Source organism: Lissotriton helveticus, chromosome 5_1 (genome assembly GCF_964261635.1).
Source record: "Lissotriton helveticus chromosome 5_1, aLisHel1.1, whole genome shotgun sequence".
NCBI lineage: Eukaryota > Metazoa > Chordata > Amphibia > Caudata > Salamandridae > Lissotriton > Lissotriton helveticus.
The window spans coordinates 592,305,166-592,327,231 of NC_136065.1; the positions used below are offsets into that span (position 1 = coordinate 592,305,166).

The 22,066-nt window shown below is 46.4% G+C and overlaps 1 protein-coding gene across 1 annotated transcript in view; it reads right to left on the minus strand.

Annotated features, from left to right (window-relative positions):
• The window catches only part of LOC144754754 (heparan-alpha-glucosaminide N-acetyltransferase-like), a 1,466,120-nt gene that overhangs the window by 885,701 nt on the left and 558,353 nt on the right, over window positions 1-22,066 (minus strand). The window lies entirely within an intron of this gene.

Sequence of the window (22,066 nt, forward strand, 5' to 3'; positions counted from 1 at the left end):
TAAAGTTTTTAGTGTTTGATCACATTAATCTGTAATTTGCTTTCCGGAGATGCCACTCATAATTTCATAAATTGTATAAATAGTAATAAGGCTGTCTCAAGTGCATCTTTAAATGGTTTCAGACATACAGAATCAAAAACATGAAGTGTAACACATTTGTCATGTTTCTTGGAAGTAGGTCAGGTAAATCTGAGCAACAAAAATGATCTGATCCCTAATCCTCCATTCATCACCGCATCCCGGCTACATTAGAAGAAGTCATAGTATAGGAGTAGTACCACGGGCCGTGTCACTGAACTCAGGCTTCCTGTTCAAAATTGTCTATAGCAAATTAATTTCAATTAAAAAAACCTTTTTATGCAGTTAAAACATTCATCCTTATTTCTGCCACGAGAGTCTGTACATTGATGGAACATATACTTGTACACTTACGTCATTAGCTTCACCTTGTTTGATACTCAATTTGGAGTTATGGCTCCAAAGCGTAGATCCAAAGAAATAGGAGCACAAATGTGATCAGTCTAGCCAGCCTAAGAATTAGGACTCAAATAATCTGCACATAGGATCTGTATTATAGCTTTTATCTTTAGACCCAAAGATGGAAATTGACAAGATTACTGCTTTACGTTTTGTGCATCTATAGGATCAATAAATGCTACCCTTAGCTTTCCTCTCTGATGGGGCCCTTGGTAGCATTGATTAATTCCGCCCTTTTGATCAATTTGATTAACTAGAGATAGTTTAGATTTTCTCTATTTAGGTGGTCATGATGACTTCTGAGACATAATATTGGGTCAAAATCAATTGATTATTTTGACTAAGACTCAGACTTGCATCTGCCGGCAACTTTCCTGTCTAGGCAAAAAACGTTCTGCCCGTGGGTTTAAAGACTCCACATGCTGCAGCATGTGATTTTTTTAAATGCAAATATTAACAGATAACTTGCCGGAGATTCTCCATGTATTTGGTCAATGTAATCTTCTTAACTAACACTTGACCCCATTTGACCTACCATTCCCCTGGTTTCCCACTTATATCTGATATCTATTCTGTTACTGACTCTCTGGCATCTTCTAACTTGATCACTACTTCTAATGAAAGAGATGGAGGCTCACCTTCTTCATGCATGTCTTAAGGCATGTTAATTCACTTGCTACCTAAGTGGACAACTTTGACATTCTCACTCTGGGATCATTTATTCACACACAGTTTGCCTGGGTAACATTTTTGTGACTTACTGTGGCAGGTGACTTATGAGCATGTAAGTTGCCATTGGTGATGGTATCCAGATTCAATCTGTTTTGAATTCCCTTTCTTTGATCTGCTACCCAAGCTTATACATCCATTGCTGTGTTATTCTATAGCGACAACATAAAGAGATGCCCCGACCCCTCGTATCTTGATGATGCAATTATTCAAATAGACCAAGTGTAACTTTATTAGACCTGGTCAGGTACTTTTATTTATACCCTTCACTCATAAATGTTATGCTTTTTTTTGGCGGTCTTATTTTTTAGGCAAAAAAAGAGAAGATATACATTTATAACATAACATTACATCAAAAAGACTTACGTAATTTTCATCACAAAACATACATAGAAAAATACATCCAAAAATACATCCAATTAATATGAAACATTAGACGTTTAACAATTCATTTCCAAAAGTGCTACAAATCAATTCCTTTTTTAAGAAGATAAAACAAAGCGAAGTTGAATCACAAGAGCAAACAGTGAATGAATGTTTAAAACATATCAATAAATGATAGAGTGACTCTTGTAGATGTGCACATTCATTTATTCATTATGATAAGGTTCAATATCATAAATGAACCATCGCGTAATCGAGATCCCAACGAGACAACACTAGTGTACCGCAAATAAAACAACCGCTCCGCAACCTTTGCGATTCTGGGTATATGAATTAATTGGACATTTGAATCAAGAAATAAACCAACAAGTGTATGGTTGGCTACTCCTGATGAAGACACTTTGTTGTGTCGAAACGCTCGTCGAGGAATTGAATGTTTTGCCACCAAATTGTTTTTATTGCACGAAATATTTTAGCAATTATTAAATTTTGTTGTCTTAAATGTACTTTGTATAAGTAATTAAAACCTAATAATTTTTTTATCTTATGTTTGAACTCATTTTTTACAATAGTTACCAATATATTTGTTTGTGTCAATTTGTTGCTTGGGATTTATATTTTCCACTGTGTTCTTTACCCTGTCCCAAGAACCATATTAATATGCAGGGGGTCCTTGTTATTTACGCATGATAACAGCCCAGATCACCAGTTTACCTGCGATAGCAGCCGCAAAAAACTGCGCTACACATGACCCCGGCAACTATCTCTAATAAGATGCAGAGTAGGCGTTCCAGTGCCAAAAGCCGCGACAACACCACTCCGCAACATTCTCAACGACCAGCCAGATTGGCGATAAGATCCCAAAACATACGATAAGGCGCGTTAGTAGCAGGAAATTAACACCTACTCTGACCTGGTGTAAAGTCGGACAACAGCCTGCACCAGAAAAGGGAGCCCAGGCCAGAGCCACACCTGAAGGGCAACAGATGCCATGGAGTCACTGATCATGCAGCTGGGAGCCCCAACAGGACCACAACACCCACTGTCAACACCCCCAGGACAACCCCACCTCACCGCCCCCCCACCGACCAACACTGAGCCAGCGCAGACAAAGACAGCGACCTTCAGAAAACGCATCAACCTCACAGACCCAACACCAGAGAATGTCATTGCCCACTAAAGGCTCATAGGGACAACCATCCGCCGCAACCTGACCACCATTGCCCACAGGCTGATGGCACCAACACAGCGGACAACCAATATCCCACCTCAGACAAAGCTGCTGGCTGTGCCACACATATTGGCCTCTGGTACCCTCCAACCAACAACCGCCTGAGTCGGAGGAGTCTCACAGCCAGCCGAATCCAAGTTCCTCACAAAGGTCGTGGATGACATCATCAGCTTGGTACCCCACTATCTATACTTCCCCCACACTGCGCAGGAACAGCTGGAGACCAAGCAAAGCATCTACGCCATAGCTGGCTTCCCACAAGTGTTGGGGGCATTAGACTGCACTCATGTCCTACTTGTGCCCCCTGGCAACACTGCACACAATAGCCGCAACAGAAAGCAAACATATTCCATCAATGTGCAGGCAATAGTGGACCACTGGGGAATCGCCACCAACGTCGACGCCAACCACCCAGGTAATGTGCATGATTCCTTCATCTTCCGACAGTCCATCATCAACCAGTGCTACCAGGATGGCACCTACGGAAATAAACTATTCGTTGGCAAGTACCAAATGAACAAACCACACACCTCAACTCAACAATCATGCAACTCACAGCACTGGGAATGCACATGTTACATGCCAAACAACATGCCCACCCAACAAAAACAATGGCACAACTTACGGTGGGAACCTGGGCCAGCCATGTACATAAGCCATCAATGGCATGGCACCTCAGCCACACAATAGCAGATTGTGGGAAAAGGTGGGGACCAGGCATGTTCGAAGGAGGCAAGTGACTGAGGAATGAGAATGTACACAATGCCAAGTGTGGCGTGGATGTGAAGGCCAGACTGAAGCATGCAGACCACACAAGTATCCATGTCAACAAACACCGCTGGTGTTTGGAGTGTAGTGGACGGTGGACGCAACCATGTCACCCCAGCCAGTGGGAAAGAGCGCTGGAATGTATCTTGTTACGTCCCCCCCTGTAAGCGTGAGCGGAGTGGGCTGGCCAGGCATTCACCAGGCCAGCGAAGGGGTGTGAATAAAAAGCACGTAACTCTGGTTGTGGTTCTCTTCCGGAACGCCCAACGCATCTGCCAGGGCTGCACCTCTCACCCCGCCGCGAGGCCGACACTGTCGCCATGAGCGGTGTTGCCTGCGATCCTGTGCGCGTTCTGCAACCCAGGCCGCTGGTCCCCGAACCAGTCTTCCATGCCCCTATGCATCCAGGACTCAATGTTCACCTGCCGACACCGGCGTGTGTCAAAGAGGGCCCACCATGTGCCCGTGCAAGCTCCAAGCCCAAGGGATGTGACCCTGGTAGCCTCCGCAGACCATCACGGCCTCCGCGACACAGGCCAGCAGTACACCTTTCTTGTTGACATACTCCTCCCGGCATACACAGCGGACTAGTAGGTCACACATTTGGAACTGAATCTTGATTACACTTGGCAGAGAACATTATTTATGCCAGAGTTTATATCACTATACTCCCTTCGATGTGGTGACACCAAGTTTGTGTATAGCATTCCAACCACACGTGTCTGTGGGCCCACACAGACTACTGCCCTTGGCCACACTGCGCTCTAGTAAGTCACACATTTGGAACTGAGTCTTGATTTTTCAATGGCAGAGTACATATCACTGCACGCAAGGAGAGATGTAAGAGGATAACACATTTCAGTCAGGAAGAAAAAAAAATCATCGTTACCGAGGTGATCAAACACTACCGACAACTGCCCTGGCGTCACTAAGTCTGTGCATCGAGAGCCAACGACACGTGGCTGTGGGCCACTGCTGACCGCTGCCTCTGGCCTACACTGCGGTTGAGTAGGTTAAACATTTGGGACAGAGTCTTGATTTAGCAATGTCCGAGTTCATATCATTGTATCGGTATCATCGCAGACTGCATCCCCTCTCAGCCCTGGTGCCACTAAGTCTGTTCCCCGACATTCATGGACACTCTCTGGTTGAACTTTGGTGGAGTCTGAGTCTAGGGACTGGGGGTTGTCTTCATCCTCATGTAGCTGATACAAACGTGCTGGTAATAATGAGGCTGTAGCATTCCACTCCTCAATTTGCCGCTTCCAGATGGCTTCTGCCCTCTGCATCATGCCCTGCAGGACACCTTCCACTGTCCCGTGCAAACCTTTGCCACATTCACCTCGGACATCGATGAGGACCCGCTCAGTCCGCATGGCCCTACCTCAGTGCACAGCAAATCACCGTCCCATGGCGGTGTTCCTGTGCCGGTCACAGTGCATCTGGGGCCACTAACTCTGTGCAGCTCAAGTTAGGGACCCTGTCTTCTGAGATAATGGATGGCCTCTGAGACGATGGCCTTGGGGTCATCGACGCCATGTGTATGTGGCTCTGCGTTGTATGCTGCCTCCGGCCTCAACTACGGTCCACCAGGGTACACACATCAAATTGAGTCCTGACCGGCCCGGATGTCGCATCACTGCAGGAGGCACATGCCACCACTGCCAGGACCACCTCCAACTGCCAACTGCCAGTGTCAAAACAGTCGTACTGGCAGACTAACGGAGTTGATCACACCTCTCGTGGATACCATTGTCAGCCTGATACCCTGCTCAGCACTCCAGGTGCCACTAACTCAGTGCACCGCAACCCATGGACCGTTACTGATTGAGTTTTGTGCTGTGGAGAGGTTACGCAGCAATGTCACCTCAAGCAGTGTGGGAGACCTGGGACGATGATGAGGAAGACGATGCAAGTGTAACACACCCCACTGCAGCTGCATCAGTTATATCCCGAAGGGACACAATCCTAGACAATTTCTTCACATGAGCGCGCTCAGCTCTAGTGCCCCAAACTCAGTGCACTGCAGCTCACGGACACTTCTGTTTGCATATTGGGTGACCTCTACTTGCTCCGTCTACCTCCATGACGCTCCACAGTTGTCTCTGTTATGCTGGTGTTTTCAGTTTCCGTTTTAAAGGTGTTCACTGTTCATGTTGTTGCCAGCACCAACCATTCCGTGAGGGCAGGCTAACACTCACCACACACACATCCAGCACAGGCATCACTGTACATGTGACCCTGCCAATAGAGGTGCCGGGCGCACGTGCCCATAGCCAGTTCCACAAACTATATGCATGTGTCCGTGTGGTCATAATGTATGTATGAGGGCCCCGGAACCTACAACATTACGTTGTACTGTGTACAGTGGATGCAAATATGTCACCGCAGGCAGCCGCTTAGACCGTGGACATGTAGCTATGTCGTTACCTACTCAATACGTAAGAGGAGTGGACTGAGCCGTTGTATGCAGTTCCAGCGTGGGGGTGTGAATGATAATTGCATGCGTTTGGGCATGGTTCAGTACTGGAAATGTGCAAATGCATGTGTCTCTGTCACAGTGTGGGTCTCCTTTGTATGGTGTAGGTGGTCCCTGAAGGGAATTAGATATACACATATGTGATCTAGTTTGTCTTCCATGGGTTCGGCCCCACCCGCACCTGTTCGGCCACCTCCTTTTGGCATTCTGACACCTGGCATTGGAATGCCATGTGTGGCTCGGTGAAGTGCTGGGAGCCAGCCGGGCTGGCGGGTGCTTCCTTCTGTGTGGTCTGTGCAGGGGCTGTGTTCTCCTCCATGCCTCCATGTAGCTTGGCTGTCCTGGTCCTGGTGGTGGGTTGCCTGGGATGTCCATGAGCTGTTGTAGGGCATTGGTGTTGAAGGTGTGGTGGTCTTCTCCAGCATCACTGATGAGTTGTCTGCTCTGCTCTGCTGGAGGTGTTGTTTGTCCCTCTACAATGTGAAGGGGAGATGCATGTTGACATTGTGTTGACATGAATATTGGCACATTGTTCTTGTTTACATACAGACTGTATGACAATGTACATTGTGACTGGGAGGTGTTCGATTTTGATGCAGGACAGTGGACATTTGGACTACATGACGGATGGGAGGTTGTACACATATATTTCCATCTCACAGTTTCCTGCTGTTAGATGTAGTTGGCCTGTTTATGCGCATGAGCGGAGCCAGTTGAGTCCTCTGTTCTACAGTGTCGGGGTTTCACACTGTACCTCATTGTCGTCAATGTTCTTGTTTACATACAGACTGTATGACAAATGGCGTTGTGACTGTTTGGGAAGTACTCGATTTTGATGCGGGACAGTGGACATTTGGACTACATGATGGATGTGAGGTTGTACCCATATATTTCCATCTCACAGTTTCCTGCTCTGTTAGATGTAGTTCGCCTGTTTCTGCGCATGAGCGGAGCCAGTTGTGTCCTCTGTTCCGCAGTGTCGGGGTTTCACATTGTACCACATTGTCGTCAATGTGGATGTGCTGTTATTGCTATGTGCGTGCTGCAGTGCGCCACAGGGCTCAGGAACATGATCCAGGGTCATTGTGAGTGTGCTACACATCCTTGTGCATGTGTGCCATTGTGCCCATCTCCCCCCGGCCCCCCAGTTCCTGGTCGTTACTCACCCTGTTGATGTTGTGGCAGGTCTTATCAAGCTGTGACCGGACTCACAACTCCTTGCACCGTCTCCACACTGATGACTATGACCTCCATTTCCTCCAGCTCCTCCTGTGGCGCTGGACTCCCACCTCCTGTCACCTTTGTTGCCTTCCTGTTGGCAGTGGGTTTGCGCTTGGTTTTGCTTTTCACATCATGCCAGCGCCTCTTGGCCTCCTACATTGACCTCCTCGACACTCCGACTGCATTCACTTTAGTCTAATTGTTGGTCGGTTGATGGTAGTGTTCTGTTACCTCCGTGACGCTGATCTGGTTTTCCTGCGGACTTCACCCTGTCTTACTCTCCCTCTTCTCCTTGGACTTCCCTGACCCCATTGTTCCTTGCTGGTGGTCTGTGGGGCTTGTGGGGTTCGTGTTGACCTCTTCACTAGGTCCGGGTGCATCCATGGTGGTACATGGTTTATTTTTGTTTCCCTTTGTTTTTGTTCTGCTTTTATGGTGCCTTTTCCTGCTTGACGCGTGGGGATTGCAGGTCTGTCGCTGGTTTTTGCTGGCTTTTTTTATCGTTATTGGCCTCATCGCAAGTTTTTTTGCATTCGTGTTTTGCATTTTTGCAGCATTGTGTTGTCTTTATAGCAGACATTTGATGCGTTATTGTGGGCCTATCGCATGGTACCTGTGTGTTGTGAATGCTACGTTAACAAGGCATTATTTTCCCGCAATAGACTGCAATAAGAAGAGTTGCGTTAAGCTAATTCTGCTGTAGTTATGACACGTTCTTGTGAATATACCCCCATTGTGCTTAATATAGTTTTGGGTTAGCTATCAGTTGATGGAAGTCTGTTTTGATGGTGAATTAAATGTATTTAGGATCGTATGGATTTAGTTGCTCATTGTTTTTGGAAGTATTTGTGTGCATATCAATCTACACCAGTAAGTTTGTTATAAGCTAACTAGTGGTGAACGCGGTTGTGGGAGCAGAAGTCACTTGGTATACAGCACACAACATTCTTGTGGAGCACTTTTTTACACTCCAAGAGGCATTCAAGAACAAGGGATGGGGTTCCTAACATAAACTGGATTTAGGGTATTTAGCACCACATCGGATTACCAATCGATTTTTGTGGTTTCTTCATAATAACTTGTAGAATAATTGATTTCCATCCCTGTACATTTGTGTTTTGGTAAATGTGTGTTTTTTGTTTAACAGATTGGCCTCTGATGAAGGGACGACATGTCCTGAAATGCATTGGGCACAAGTTACAACAAACAGATTTTAAGAAAGTTTTTGTTTATCAACATATTTTGTTTTGAGGATTGTTCTTATATATTGTGAAATCAATCAATCAATCAGGTATTTACAAAGCGATTGACTCACCCGTGAGGGTCTCAAGGCGCTGGGGGTTAAGGGGAAGTGCATCTCCGGTCAGTCGAAAGTCCAGGTCTTGAGGTTCTTCCTGAAAGTGAGCAGGGTGGGGGAGTGTCTGGTGTTGAGGGGGAGTATGTTCCAGGCCTTGGCTGCGATGTAGCAGAAGGCTCTTCCACCTGCTCTGCTTCTGCGGATGAGGAGGGGGTCTCTGCCAGGGCGAGATCGACGGAGCGGAGGGTCCTTTTGGGTACGTGAAAAGAGACCCTCTCACTGAGGTATTTGGTTCCGATGTTGTGGAGGGATTTGTAGGCATGGGTGAGCAGCTTGAAGGTTACTCTCTTCTCGACAGGGAGCCAGTGTGGGTCTCGTAGGTGATGGGTAATGAGTTCGTGCCACGGGGTCCCGAGGATGAGTCTGGCTGCTGCGGAGTTCTGGATGGTTTGAAGCATGTGTAGGAGGGTTTTGTTGATTCCTGCATAGAGGGTGTTGCCGTAGTCCAGTCTGCTGATTATGAGTGCATGGGTGACGTTTTTCCTGCATTTGGGGGTATTCATTTGAAGGTCTTGCGGATGATGCGAAGGCAATTGAAGCTGGTGGAGGCGACGCCGTTGATCATGCGGGTCTTGGTGAGGGAGGAGTCAAGGATGATGCAGAGGTTCCTTGCGTGGCCTGTAGGGGTGGTTGGACTCTTGAGGGCAGAGGGCCACCAGGTGTTGTCTCAGGAGGAGGTGGAGGGTCCGAGGATGAGGACTTCCTTCTTCTCCGAGTTGAGCTTCAGGCAGCTATTTTTCATCCAGGCAGCGACGTCCTTCATTCTGTCTTGGAAGCAGAGTCTGGTGTCTTCAGGGTTCGTTGTGAGGGAGAGAATGAGCTGGGTGTCGTCGGCATGGGATACTATGCTGAGCCCATGTTGTCTGATGATGGCGGCGAGGGGGGCTATGTAGATGTTGAAGAGCGTGGGGCTGAGTGAAGATCCTTGGGGTACTCCGCAGTTGATCTCTGGGGGTTCGGATAATAAGGGAGGTAGTCTGATCCTCTGGGTTCCTCCGGAGAGAAAGGACTGGATCCAGTTGCAGGTACCCCAGCGTCGTGGAGTCTGACTGCGAGAGTGCGATGTGAGACGGTATCGAAGGCTGCGGAGTGGTCTAGTAGGATGAGGGCCGCAGTGTGGCCCTGGTCAAGTAGCATACGGATGTCATCGGTGGCGGCTAGAAAAGTGGTCTCGGTGCTGTTGTTGCTGCGGAATCCGTAGTGGGAGGGGTCTAGGATGGAATTCTCTTCTGTGAAAGTAGTCAGCTGAGTGTTTACGAATCTATTGGTGACTTTGGCAGCAAAGGGGAGGAGAGAGATGGGTCTGTAGTTTTTCAGGTCCATCGGGTCGGCCGTGACCTTCTTGAAGAGGGGTTTAACCTCCGCCCACTTCACGTCGTCTGGGAAAATGCCGGATTCGGGGGAGGCGTAAGAGTGTATACGTTGTATGAGCAACATTGGTTTATTTAAACAACAAAGAATAAATATGTATTGCTGAAAATAATTTCTGTATGTGATTATTGGTTGTTAAACATTGAATTAGTTGTGCACACCTTGTCCAAGTCCCCTCTGGGGCGTGACCTAGTTCTTAGTGTTACTAGGATGGACATATCTACATCATGCTTTCCTTTTGACTTCCCATGCCAGATCTAAGGTCGTCAGCTCTAAGAGCTCCGGCAGCATGTCGTTTTTTCCTTCCACAGCCAAACTCTCTGTTCTACAATGATTTACTTTTAGTATCAGAACAATGGTCCTTAAAAAGAACAGTATGGTCATCAGTATAAATATAGATAGACTCCAATCAGTGCTATATTAAGAGTGTCCAGCCGGACAGTCAATTTACTCATTCAAAAATTTCAAAACCAAAAGTATAAACACATCAATACAGTGGGACACAATCCTACATCCTACATAAACACATGACAAGTACACTTTAGGACAGGAACATATCAGGCAAGAAAGTGTAGTTTGTGGAATATTGAACACAATTTCTAACAAGCTTGAGGAAACAGAAAAAACCTTTTTATATCAGATTTGATTACTGTGCAAACTGTTTACTTTAATCAACAACGTTTCGATCCTATTTAAAAAATAGTAGGATCATCATCAGGACAGCAAGGGTACAAGCCTGAATAATTAGAGATTGCCTCAATTAGGCTTGCGGAAGGTTAAGCTGCATACGCATTTGTTGGCAGTAGCCATATTATTAGCATTATCTAAGCATGAATAACCTGGCGTTTAAACTGTGAAAATAAGTTCCAAAGCAGCAAGTGGCGATGCACGTTATGTTGTTTGATTCAAGGCTCGGTGGCAGGGATAACCAATGATTTCCAGCACCTCCTTTCAGGTCAACACAATTGAATTAACTCCAGTTTTTGGCAGAATTTTAAGATAAAGTGTCAAATGTATGCTCAGTTGTACTGGGACATGGGATGCAATTAAAATAGCAAGCTACCCAAGTGGTAAATTCAATAGAAAATATATTTATATTTTTACAGGACATTTTGAGGTGCAGAGGAAAGGATACTTCGAAAATCGCTCACCATGAATCTTGCACATTGTAAGAAAATCTTGCTGTAGGCCAGCCTCATTAAGTAATTTATAAACTAGAGTTACACATTTGAAGTCCTAATTTTTTTCTAATGAATATTAAAAACCATAAATGTTACTTTTATAAACTTTTGATCGTGAAATTCTTCCCATAGAATTCAAGAAGTGTTGATAAATACCTCTCAACTGATCCTCATTCAGAGGGAGTCACCCTCTTTTCACCCTCCAAAAAGCTACATGTTTAATAGATTTCACCATGGTTACCCTCTTTGCAAATCCTTTATCACTATCCTAAAATGGCTTTATTAACGATGTTTAATAGGATACCCTCCTAAATATCGCACTTCACCCTCATTTGTGGGCTAGCAAATTGATAGGCATGTTCATAAGAACCACACGCATACACACACACACAACCACCAACCCACACACACACACACACACACACACACACACACACACACACACACACACGCAAATATTTACAAGGCTAATCAAAAACCGGGACAGGCCGGATATAGAAGTAAGACTGAAGGCTTTAGTCCTACTTTTATTTTTGGCGTGTTTCGGTTTTTAGTTCTCTAAATCTGGTCACCCTAGGTCAAGAGAAAATAGTGACATATAAACAAAGGTCGCCATTTTTATCCAGTCACACATCTTGTTGATCTTATTGATCTGTTATGCTCTGGCACTGAAACAATTTTGTTTAGCCGGCCAAAAATAAGTCTAAGTACATAAATAAACTGCCGAGGAGTGCTAACATGTCCTGTCCTAGTGACAAAGAGGGCTGCTAACACAATCCTATCGGTTACAATATGGCCACGCAGCATCTTCGCAGGCAGTGTACCTCGGGCAGCCCGCACCAGGCCTCAGCGCAGCCTGCCTCTATTAGATTTGAGAGAGCGTTTCCCTCCTCAGGCCAGGCCTCTGGTTCACCTCAGATTGAATTAGAGCGCTGCACAGAACAGGAAGGATCTGCCCGGCCTAATTCTGCTTGATAGATTGCTTTGTCATTTTCCGATGCCAGATTGGAGATAGCAGCCCCTCCCTTTTGGCAAAGGACAGGGCACGCGGTGTCTCGAGGCGGAGGGAGCCAAGTCGACCTGCAGAAGATTGTGCGTAAAGGTGGCTGCGGGAATCTCCGCAAAAAAAGGCAAAATGGCTGCACTGCATTCCAACAGGATCGGCAGCTCGACCAGTCGCGCAACAAGGGTATACTGGGTCTTAATGCAAAGTCAGGAATTGCCTTCTTTCACCCCAGTTGGGTAGTAAAAGAAGGGGATTTATGGGACGCAGAGGGTTCCTCGCACAGGTGGGCCATGCGGCTGCTTATAGTGACAGAAAAGGCAGAGCTGGAGATAAGGCCTGTGTATATAGTGCGACAGCACGCATGTAAATGGACAGACTAGAATTGAATGATGAGACAGATTCTGCAGTATCCTACGCACACATTGCACGTGACTTTATTGTGAGAGTGACTGTTCAGGGGCTGGCTCCCACATAAAGGGACGTCTGTTTTTGACTGTACATGTGGTCCACGCGGCAGATTCAATTGAATCTTGGCGCTTGTGTAACAGATGTAGTAAGCGCTCGAATTGAAAACGGAAACATTTCTACGAGGACCCTACAAATTGCAGGCCCAACAACAAGCTGCACAATTCTGAGAGGAGGAGTCAGGGGCAAACAGCCTACGCACTTCCAGCGTAATATGCATTATATTTATAAAACTCCGCCCCAAAGAAATGACTTGAAAGTCCCAAATTAAAGCTGGCCGGCCTTACTACATCAGTCACAACCATTTTATGCTTCAATATCCGCTGCATTTTTATGTTTAAAATATTTTTTGAGATTAGTTATTAGTGTAGAAATAAAAGAGTTCGCTTATGGGAAGTACTTAATAATTACAAACGGACGTTAAAATACATACGTAATGGAATGTATTAATAAATAAAATATGAAAGAAAAAAATGAGCTAACCTTCACAGAATAAACAAGTAGGACAACACTGGTGACATTTATTAAAAATCCGCTGGATTTTAAAAAATTGTTCAGATCTGGTGAAAACAAACAGTCCAGTTTCCAGCAGGAACGATGTGTGAGGTTATCATGATCATCTACATCTTGAGGTAATAAACATACATAACTATTGTGTGTGTCACCAGCTTAGAATCAAATTACAAAGCCCAAAATGAGATAAGAAGAAGGGAGAGCAACATATACTTGGGATAACACTAGATAGCATTATTGCATTTTTGTTACTGCTCACATATTTTCGATACACAAGGAGATACATCAATTTGCCCATATTTACTTCATTTTTAGTCATCTGGGACTAGGACCCGTCACTGCCGGTTCCAAGGTCAAACCGATCATTATAGAAATATGTCAATAATAAAATCGCTTTCCTTGATTGGGTAGGACGCATGTCACCTGAGCGAAACTGGCTGAAATATCAGGCCTTCAGTGGAATTCCTTTAACAGTGTCCATCACCTGAAGGCATGTGAATGTCAATAATTATACTTACCTCACAGATCAGCGCCAGAACTGATCTAACTGTAACACATAGAAGCCACTCGGGCTATCTGTGACACTGGGCTACTTGGCAGGTGTAGAATTAAGCTCGACTTAGCTTTCATTTTATTTAAAACAGACTGGGCATTTGAATCAGATGTCTCTTGGGTATCTACATTTGGAGTTGGGTTCTGTGATTTTGTCCGTGGGGATGTTGTGTGTGCTTCAACTCAGGGGAACATTCTAGCACCAGCCAGAGGCTGCAGACAGTTTGTGATGTCATCAGAGAAGGTTAAGGCTGCATCATCTGAAAGCTGATATTAGAGTTGACTGTGGGCTGCTGACTGGAGTGGAAGTCCGAAGGGAACTCTCCCCAGGTATCCAAGAAAACCGTCATGGAGGTAATGCCAGCTTGGAGTTGTTATATTAAATATTGTTCCTTGGACTCTCTCGTAATAGATTTTGACAAGGGTCAGAGGTTTCTGAATCCTAACTTAACAGAAGTTCTCTCCCTTCTTATAGCAGGTAGGAGTATTTTGACTATGCAATGCCAACCATCTTGAATGTAGAAAATGTGTTTCTTTATCTGATAGAATAACTTATCTGGAACCACATTACTATCTTGTGAGAAGTATTTGTACTTGGGTCTGGATCCTCGTACACTTACATCTTCATGAGGATGTGTTTTCATTAGCTGAACATTCTGAGTATTTTGCGGCAAAGGACCAACAGCAGTAGTACTCGTCCATGTAACTTGGTCATTTGGATTACAAATCATTGTTTCATGCAATTACAATTCCCCCTCTCCGACATTTACACAGGTGATACCTGGGGAGCCTTTTAAGGATGATAACACATTAACTTGTATTGAAGCCTTGAAGTTATTTTTGGAAGGTTCTGTCCCCAAACTAGTTTTCCAGTTAGTTAAGAGTATTTCTGAAGCTGTACAAGTTCTCAATAGGGTTATTGTGAATTGTGATTAAAAGATGAGCCAACCTTGAGTGAGGTGTTACTTCTGGTTAAAAGAATCGAACATAGACAGTTGTGCGTGCGAGAGATCAGTAAGAAGGGTGGCGACTGCAGCAGTGTGAGTACTATTGGCTTTGTTTCACAAGGGAAAAATTGGGAAATTCAAAGGAACATGTTGCAGGTGTAGGATTGTAGGCTATATAGTTGGCATCAAAAAAATTCCAGCGCCAAAAAATTGTTTACCAACACTGTGGAAAAAAAAGCAATTTAAGAAGTGTTGTCTGAGCCTCAGAGAAAAGAATAAAAAGGAGGTTAGGAAGATTTGTGGTGAGCTTGTACTGCAAGAGAGTGCAGGTTTTGTGGGCAAACCAGCAGAAGGTGTGTTAATCAAGACGTGAATATAAGAATTATGGGGCATATTACCAAGGGTGGCGATAGGCAATTATCGCCGGTTTAGCGGCCGAAAACGGACGCTAAGCGGCAATAATTCTATCGCTCTATTAGCAAGCTGTTGCTAGCTGATGTTAGCGACAGCTTTTAGGCGATAGCGAGCGGTTTGGGGCCCGCTTTGCATGTCAGGGATATTTATCGGTAATGACATACAAAGTGGGCATACCCAACCTGTTAGCGACTGAAAGCAGTCGCTAAGGTCGCTATCGCCTATTAGCAAGGCAGGCATAGCGATGGAAATATTCCCGCTATCGCCAAAAACCAACGCCTGCTCAGACCGGTTCTTAGCCATGTTATCCAATGGGAGGTGGATAACATGGCTAAGAGCATTTCGTCGATAATGCGTGAATATCGCTGTATTCTCAACGATATTCACGTATTTCGCCGCTATTGCTGGATATTTTAGCACAATGGAGAAAAACGTTGCTAATAGCATAGCATCCTGCGATTGGCAGCGATAAAAAAAATCGTCGCTAAGCCTATTTAGCGATAAATATCGCTACTTGTTGGTAATATGCCCCTATGTTTCTGAAAAGGTTTGCAAACAATTCATCAAGTCTAAGTGCATGTTGAGGAGTATGGATCTAATTCTGCGTGGAAAAGGTGGGCAAAGTATTGAGGTACATGGTTGCTTTCTGGCTACAACTGAGTTCCGAAGGTTAATGGTTGGTAAAGTGTATATCTCAGTGAGGTGAGATGAGATATTCTGCTGCTTGCTTCAAAGGAACTGGCCAATAGCAATGTCCAAATTGGTCTACGTGAATGGGTTGAGGGAAATGTGCTGTAAGTGAGTGGGACACAGGTGGGGCAAAAAGGTGTTTCCCATTGTATTCCGAGAAGAGTTGGATTGTTTGTTAGTGAAGGAGAGTAGGGTCTGCTATCCTATGGTCACCCCAATTTTTGCTTTTTGCTTCACTGGTTTTCGACTTAATGTGGCTGTGGGCCTGCTAATCAGACCCACAGCCTGCCTTTCTCTCTCTAAATTCATAGACATGTACTATAGGTACATAACCAATTTGGTACTGGACACCTTGTCAGCCCCTGTACCATGCACTATAGGTGCTCAGGGCATAGGTGCATCCAAGGCCTACCAGGGGCTGCAGCATATCTTTTGCCACCCCTGGCTGGTACTTAAATCGACACAACTGGCTGTTCACACAGCTGGGGCAAGGTGATGTAATCACCCCTTGCTTAGATATAGTATACCTATATCTGAACCTATATCTGGACACATATATACCTATCAGTCACTCCCATGGCAGGCCTTTACAATCCTGGAGGCAGAGTGCTTGGTTTTATGTGAGATGGTGCTCTAGCATGAGCTGAGCCTGTCTGCAGTGTTCGGAACCATTTCCTTACTGCTGTTCCAGTGATACTGCCATACCATATACTCTTAAGTGCATTATAATCCTCGCGGTTAATGCTAACTTTGGTTTGGCTTTATCAAAACATGTCGTGTTTGGTGTCATACATTTTGCAATACTACCCCCTCGCCAGTTCTGGCGACGGGGGTAGCATTCCACCCTTCTAGAGGGAGAAGACATGTTACTTTACTGAAAACGCGGTTAATCCTAACCAGAGCCCCAGCATCACAAAATGGATGCTGCTGCCACAGACACATGTCTGGCCCCCTGCTGCTGACCGAAACTCGACAGAGGAGGCTTGATCAAAGGATCTCCTGTCACAGGGAGGTGTCACACCACCCCAGACAGGAGATAGTGGATTGTAGCAGGGAGGGTTGAAAGAAACTAGACACTGCCTGGGGCACACAAGGTGTCACTGGGCAGATTCCAGTCAAACCAGTTCTGGGGCACTCCAGCCCCAGTCTTGGCGGCAAACTGGACAAAGGAAAGGGGTGTAACTACCCCCTTCCTGGGTCCCACCCATAGGAGGGACCTAGCAGGTAATCCAGCCCCCAGATTTGGAATATAGGTGGGAGCAGTGCCAATGCACATCAGATTATCCTGACTGAAACTTATGAAACGAAACTCTGGACCCTTCGACATCCTACTCGACGTAGAAGAATGAAGAATCTCCCTTGCGGTCAAGGAGTGACCACCCTGTGCAAACAGGCACCATCCAGCACCTCGACGTTTGCTTTGTTGCAGTTCCCGCCGGAACTCGAGCAACAGAGATCAACAAGACCCAGCGTGCCTGCCTTCTAACAGCCCGATCCACAATCCCTGCAAAGCTGAGACCCGTGGAGGTGACCTGCAACGTGGGAGCGGCCATCTTTGAGGAACAACGAAGCGCTGACCGTGCAGCACCCAAGGCTCCCTCGAAGCTGTGCATTGGAGTTTGAGAAGCTCCAGCCCGAGCAGCTTGTGCACCGAAGCTCACCCCTCCACACTCGACGAGTGCTGCGTGGGGCCCTTTTGCATCTTTCTGCCCGACGCGTTGGTCCGGTCGCTTGCCCATTGGGTAGTGGCCCCAGAACCGACGAATCTAAGAACTTTCACAGCTGGTCTAGTTGCTCTAGACTGGCACTCGCTCCCCTGAAAAGGAGCACCCGCTCTGACCTTGCTGGTCCGAGTATTGAGCCTTCTTCGAATCCTGCGTGGGTTGCCTTTGCCAAGGTTTGTTGACTCCAATCCGGAAGCCGATACCGCCGACAGCGAGAGCCTTTGTGGGACAGCTCGTGATCCACTCCAGGACATCCTCGGTGCCCCAGAGTCCACGTGGCAGCGAACACAAGGCACCCAACATCAACATGATTGCGCCCGACATCGCCTGGTTCCTTCCTGGTTCCTTCCTGGTCACTGGCTAGTGACCCAGACTCTGTCCCTTCTGCTTTCAGGTACCCATCAACTTCGATCCACCCTTGGATCGCACCGGACACTTCTCTTCTGGACGCCTGCAGCATCTTCATCCTCAGGCACCATCGAACTGCGTGACAAAACCCGACACATATTGGCACCTTTGCACCCGCTTCCTGTGGGTGAGGTAACTTACTAGCGCCGGTGTTCCTACACTGGTACACACCTCTAGTGCCTAAGTCTAAAGTTTGGTAGTCCTAGTCCAGTCGGAAGACTCCTTTTGTAATAACTTTGTAACTTTTACGCTCCATTGACTTTACATTGGTGCAAGCCGTGCTTCCCGCACTGCACCCGAATCCCGCGGGCTACTCCCGTCCTAACTGCTGTTAGTCCAGTGTAGTCCCAGCGATTCACCAGGCCCTAGGCCTTACCCCCCACCGATTAGTGATTGTTATACCACTTTATTGATATATGGTTTGAGTGGCCACCGGCCTCATCCAAAACGTGCAACTTGTCTACGTTATACTGTGCTTTTATTTAAACGCTTGTGCTTCATTGCTCATAAAGAGTAGTGGGGATTATTCTAAGAATAAATACATATATTTTGATAATATATAACTTGTGTGGTGTCCTTTCATTTGATATTACAGGATTGTATATGGTAAAACAGCTGGCTTCACATGTCCTCTTGAGTTAAGCCTTTAGGCTGCTTAGTCCATGCTACCACTAGGATAGCTTGTCTTTAACCCCTTGCATGCTCATGACGGAACGGTTCCGTCATCAGCGTCGGTGCTCCGGTGCTGATGACGGAACATTTCCGTCATGAGCCAATACGGTTTTAAACCCTTCAGCACTGCAGCGAAATTCGCGCAGCACTGAAGGGGTTAAGGTTGACTTACAACCACCACCATAAGGGATTGTTTGGACTGATACAAGGTGCCCACAGAACTGTGGACATCATATACCAGGCCAACTTCTCACATTGGTGAGCAGCGGTACGGATTTGAGCTTGCTGTTGTTTTACCTTTACAATCTTTTATCAAATTGAAAGATCACATTAAGTACCATAGGTACATATAAATAAAAGCTTAGCATATTTAAGTTCTACTGAACTTTGTGGTTGTAGGTAGAAGGGCTTAGCACACCCTGACTACAACTCACTAGTAAGGGACAGTAGGAAAACACTTAGTGTAGGTAGGTGCATCACTTACACCACACTAGAATCATGTCTGGCACAGGTGAAGCTCTAAGCTCTCTACCTGTGAGGGTTGACCCTCCACAGGCAACCTCCAGCTATGACAACTTCAGCTACAAAGACTTGAGTGCCCTGTGCACTGCAAGGAAGCTGAAAAAGGGTCACAACCCTACCATTCCTATCATGATAGCCATCCTAGAAAAGGATGACCTTGAGAAAGCTAGAATAGTTCTCTCAGGATCAGGAACAGGAGTGAATCCCCCTGACACTGAGAACACCACCCCAGAAGAGGAGGAGGAGGACCCAGAGTCGAATGATGAGGCAGACAATCATCAAGGGGAAAACCAGGTCCCAGTGGCAAGGCTTAGCCAGGCCAACTTGGATCTACATGGAAATGGAGAGGGCCAGCACCTCCCCAGAGTACATAGCAGGATTCTCCCAGGCAATAGGAGAGAGAGAAGCCCTTCCAGGGATTCTCACATTTCTAGTGCCTCAAGAGAATCACAGAGAGGAATGACTTCCCCTCAAAGAAGAGAGCATAAGGCCAGGATGAGAGCAGTTAATCTCCAAATAGAAAGAGAGGAATTAGCCCTGGCCCAAACTAGACTTGCTCTTGCAAGAGAGCAGAGATTGAGTGGGGAGACTCCCACTGGTGGCAGCATTATCCCAAAGGATAAAGACAGGTCTTATGACAATAGAAACCTGAGTAAGATTGTGCCCCCCTACAGAGATGGGGATGATATCCACAAATGGATAACTGCTCTTGAGAGGGCTTGCATGGTACAGCAGGCCCCTGAAGGTCAGTGGGCAGCAATCTTGTGGCTCTCCTTTTCTGAGAAAGGGAGAGATATGCTCCTCACAGTTAGACCTGAGGATGCTAAAAACTACTCTGTCTTGAAGAGTGCTATTATTGATGGGTTTGGCCTAACCACTGAGCAATACAGGTTGTTGTTCAGAGACACCCAAAAAGCACAGACTCAAGACTGGACTGATTTCGTTGATTGTGCCACTAAGGCTCTGGAGGGTTGGTTGCAGGGAAGTAAAGTTTCAGACTATACAGGATTGTACAATCTTATAATGAGAGAGCAGATCCTTAATAACTGTACAAACCAGCTGTTGCATCAACACCTTGTAGACTCTGATCTGATCTCTCCCCAAGAATTGGGAAAGAAGGCAGACAAATGGGTCAGAACAAGGGTTAAACAGAAACCCCAGAACCAAGGAGGTGATCAGAAGAAAGCAGACCATAAGGGTGGTAATCAGAAAGATAAAGACCAGAAGTCTTCTTTAGGCCCCCAAAATAGTAATAAGGAGGGTGGTTCCCAAAATGGAAACAAGAAAAAGAAGAATGATGGCCCAAAGAAACCTTGATGCAATACTTGTAAGTCCACTTCCCACTGGGGAAGTGAATGCACTAAGAAAAATCCAGTCCCTACCACTGCAGCCCCTAAGGCAACTGCTCCCCCTAGTACAGTCAGCAGTGGCGGTACACAACCCAAGGCTATAGTAGGGTTAACCCTGGGTACTGAGATGGAAACTGGCTTAGTCAGAATCCCTACTCAGGCAGTTCTGATCTGTGAGGGGGACATAGCTTTGTCCTCTACTGTGAGTCCTAGTAACCTGGGCAAGTACAGGCAGACGCCTTTAATTAATGAGAAACTGGCTCAGGCCTATAGGGACACTTGTGCCAGTGTCACTATGGTGACACCTAACTTTGTGGACCCTGAACAGATGATACTAGGTGAGAATTACCTAGTGACCAATGCTAGCAATGCCACTACTACACATAGTGTGGCTGTTGTTAATTTCTCCTGGGGAGGGGTAGCTGGCCTCAAAAGAGTTGTTGTTAGTGCAGACCTCCCAGTTGACTGTTTGTTGGGCAATGATCTGGAGGAATCATTATGGTCAGAAGTGGAGTACAAGACTCATGCAGAAATGCTAGGGATTTCAGCCCATGTCCTTGCTGTAACCAGGCCCCAGGCCAAGAAGTGCCTACCTGAACCTGTGGTGGATCTTGAAACAATAGACCAACCACAACCCAAGAGAAGGAGCAAGAGGGTCAAGGCAGAGCCTTCCGACTTGCCCCAGGTTGAGGATCAGACCTCACAGGAGGGTGATTCTGTGATCCAAGAGGAGACTGTCTCTGAAGAGCTTGAACCTGATCAGGTTGAGTTTCTGGGGACAGGGGCACCCTCAAGGGCAGACTGGGGGCAGGCTCAGTTGACTTGCCCTTCCCTTGAACCCCTTAGACAGCAAGCTGGTGCTGAGGCTGCAGGGAATGCTCAAGGTACCCATAAAGTATATTGGGATGATGGGCTCCTTTATTCAGAGGGTAGAGACCCCAAGCCTGGTGCAACCAGGAGGTTGGTCATACCTCTGCAATTTAGGGGCTTCCTTCTAACCTTGGCCCATGATATTCCCCTTGCAGAACACTTAGGCCAGAACAAGACTTTGGACAGGCTTGTCCCTCACTTTCACTGGCCTCATATGTCAGAAGATGCCAAGGAGTTTTGTTGCTCCTGTGTCACCTGCCAAGCCAGTGGCAAATCAGGTGGCACAACAAAGGCCCCCCTTGTACCTCTACCTGTGGTGGGGGTGCCCTTTGAGAGAGTTGGGATTGACATTGTTGGACCAATGGATCCCCAAACAGCATCTGGGCACAGATTTATCCTGGTGGTAGTGGATCATGCCACCAGGTACCCAGAGGCAATTCCCCTGAGGACCACAACAGCTCCTGTTGTGGCAAGGGCCCTACTTGGAGTTTTCTCCAGAGTGGGCTTTCCAAAGGAGGTACTTTCAGACAGAGGTACTAACTTTATGTCTGGATACTTAAAGGCAATGTGGAAGGAGTGTGGAGTGAACTACAAGTTCACCACACCCTATCACCCACAGTGCCACCCACAGTGCACAGGGTGGTCACAAGGAGTGACCACCCTGTGCAAACAGGCACCATCCAGCACCTCGACGTTTGCTTTGTTGCAGTTCCCGCCAAAACTCGAGCAACAGAGA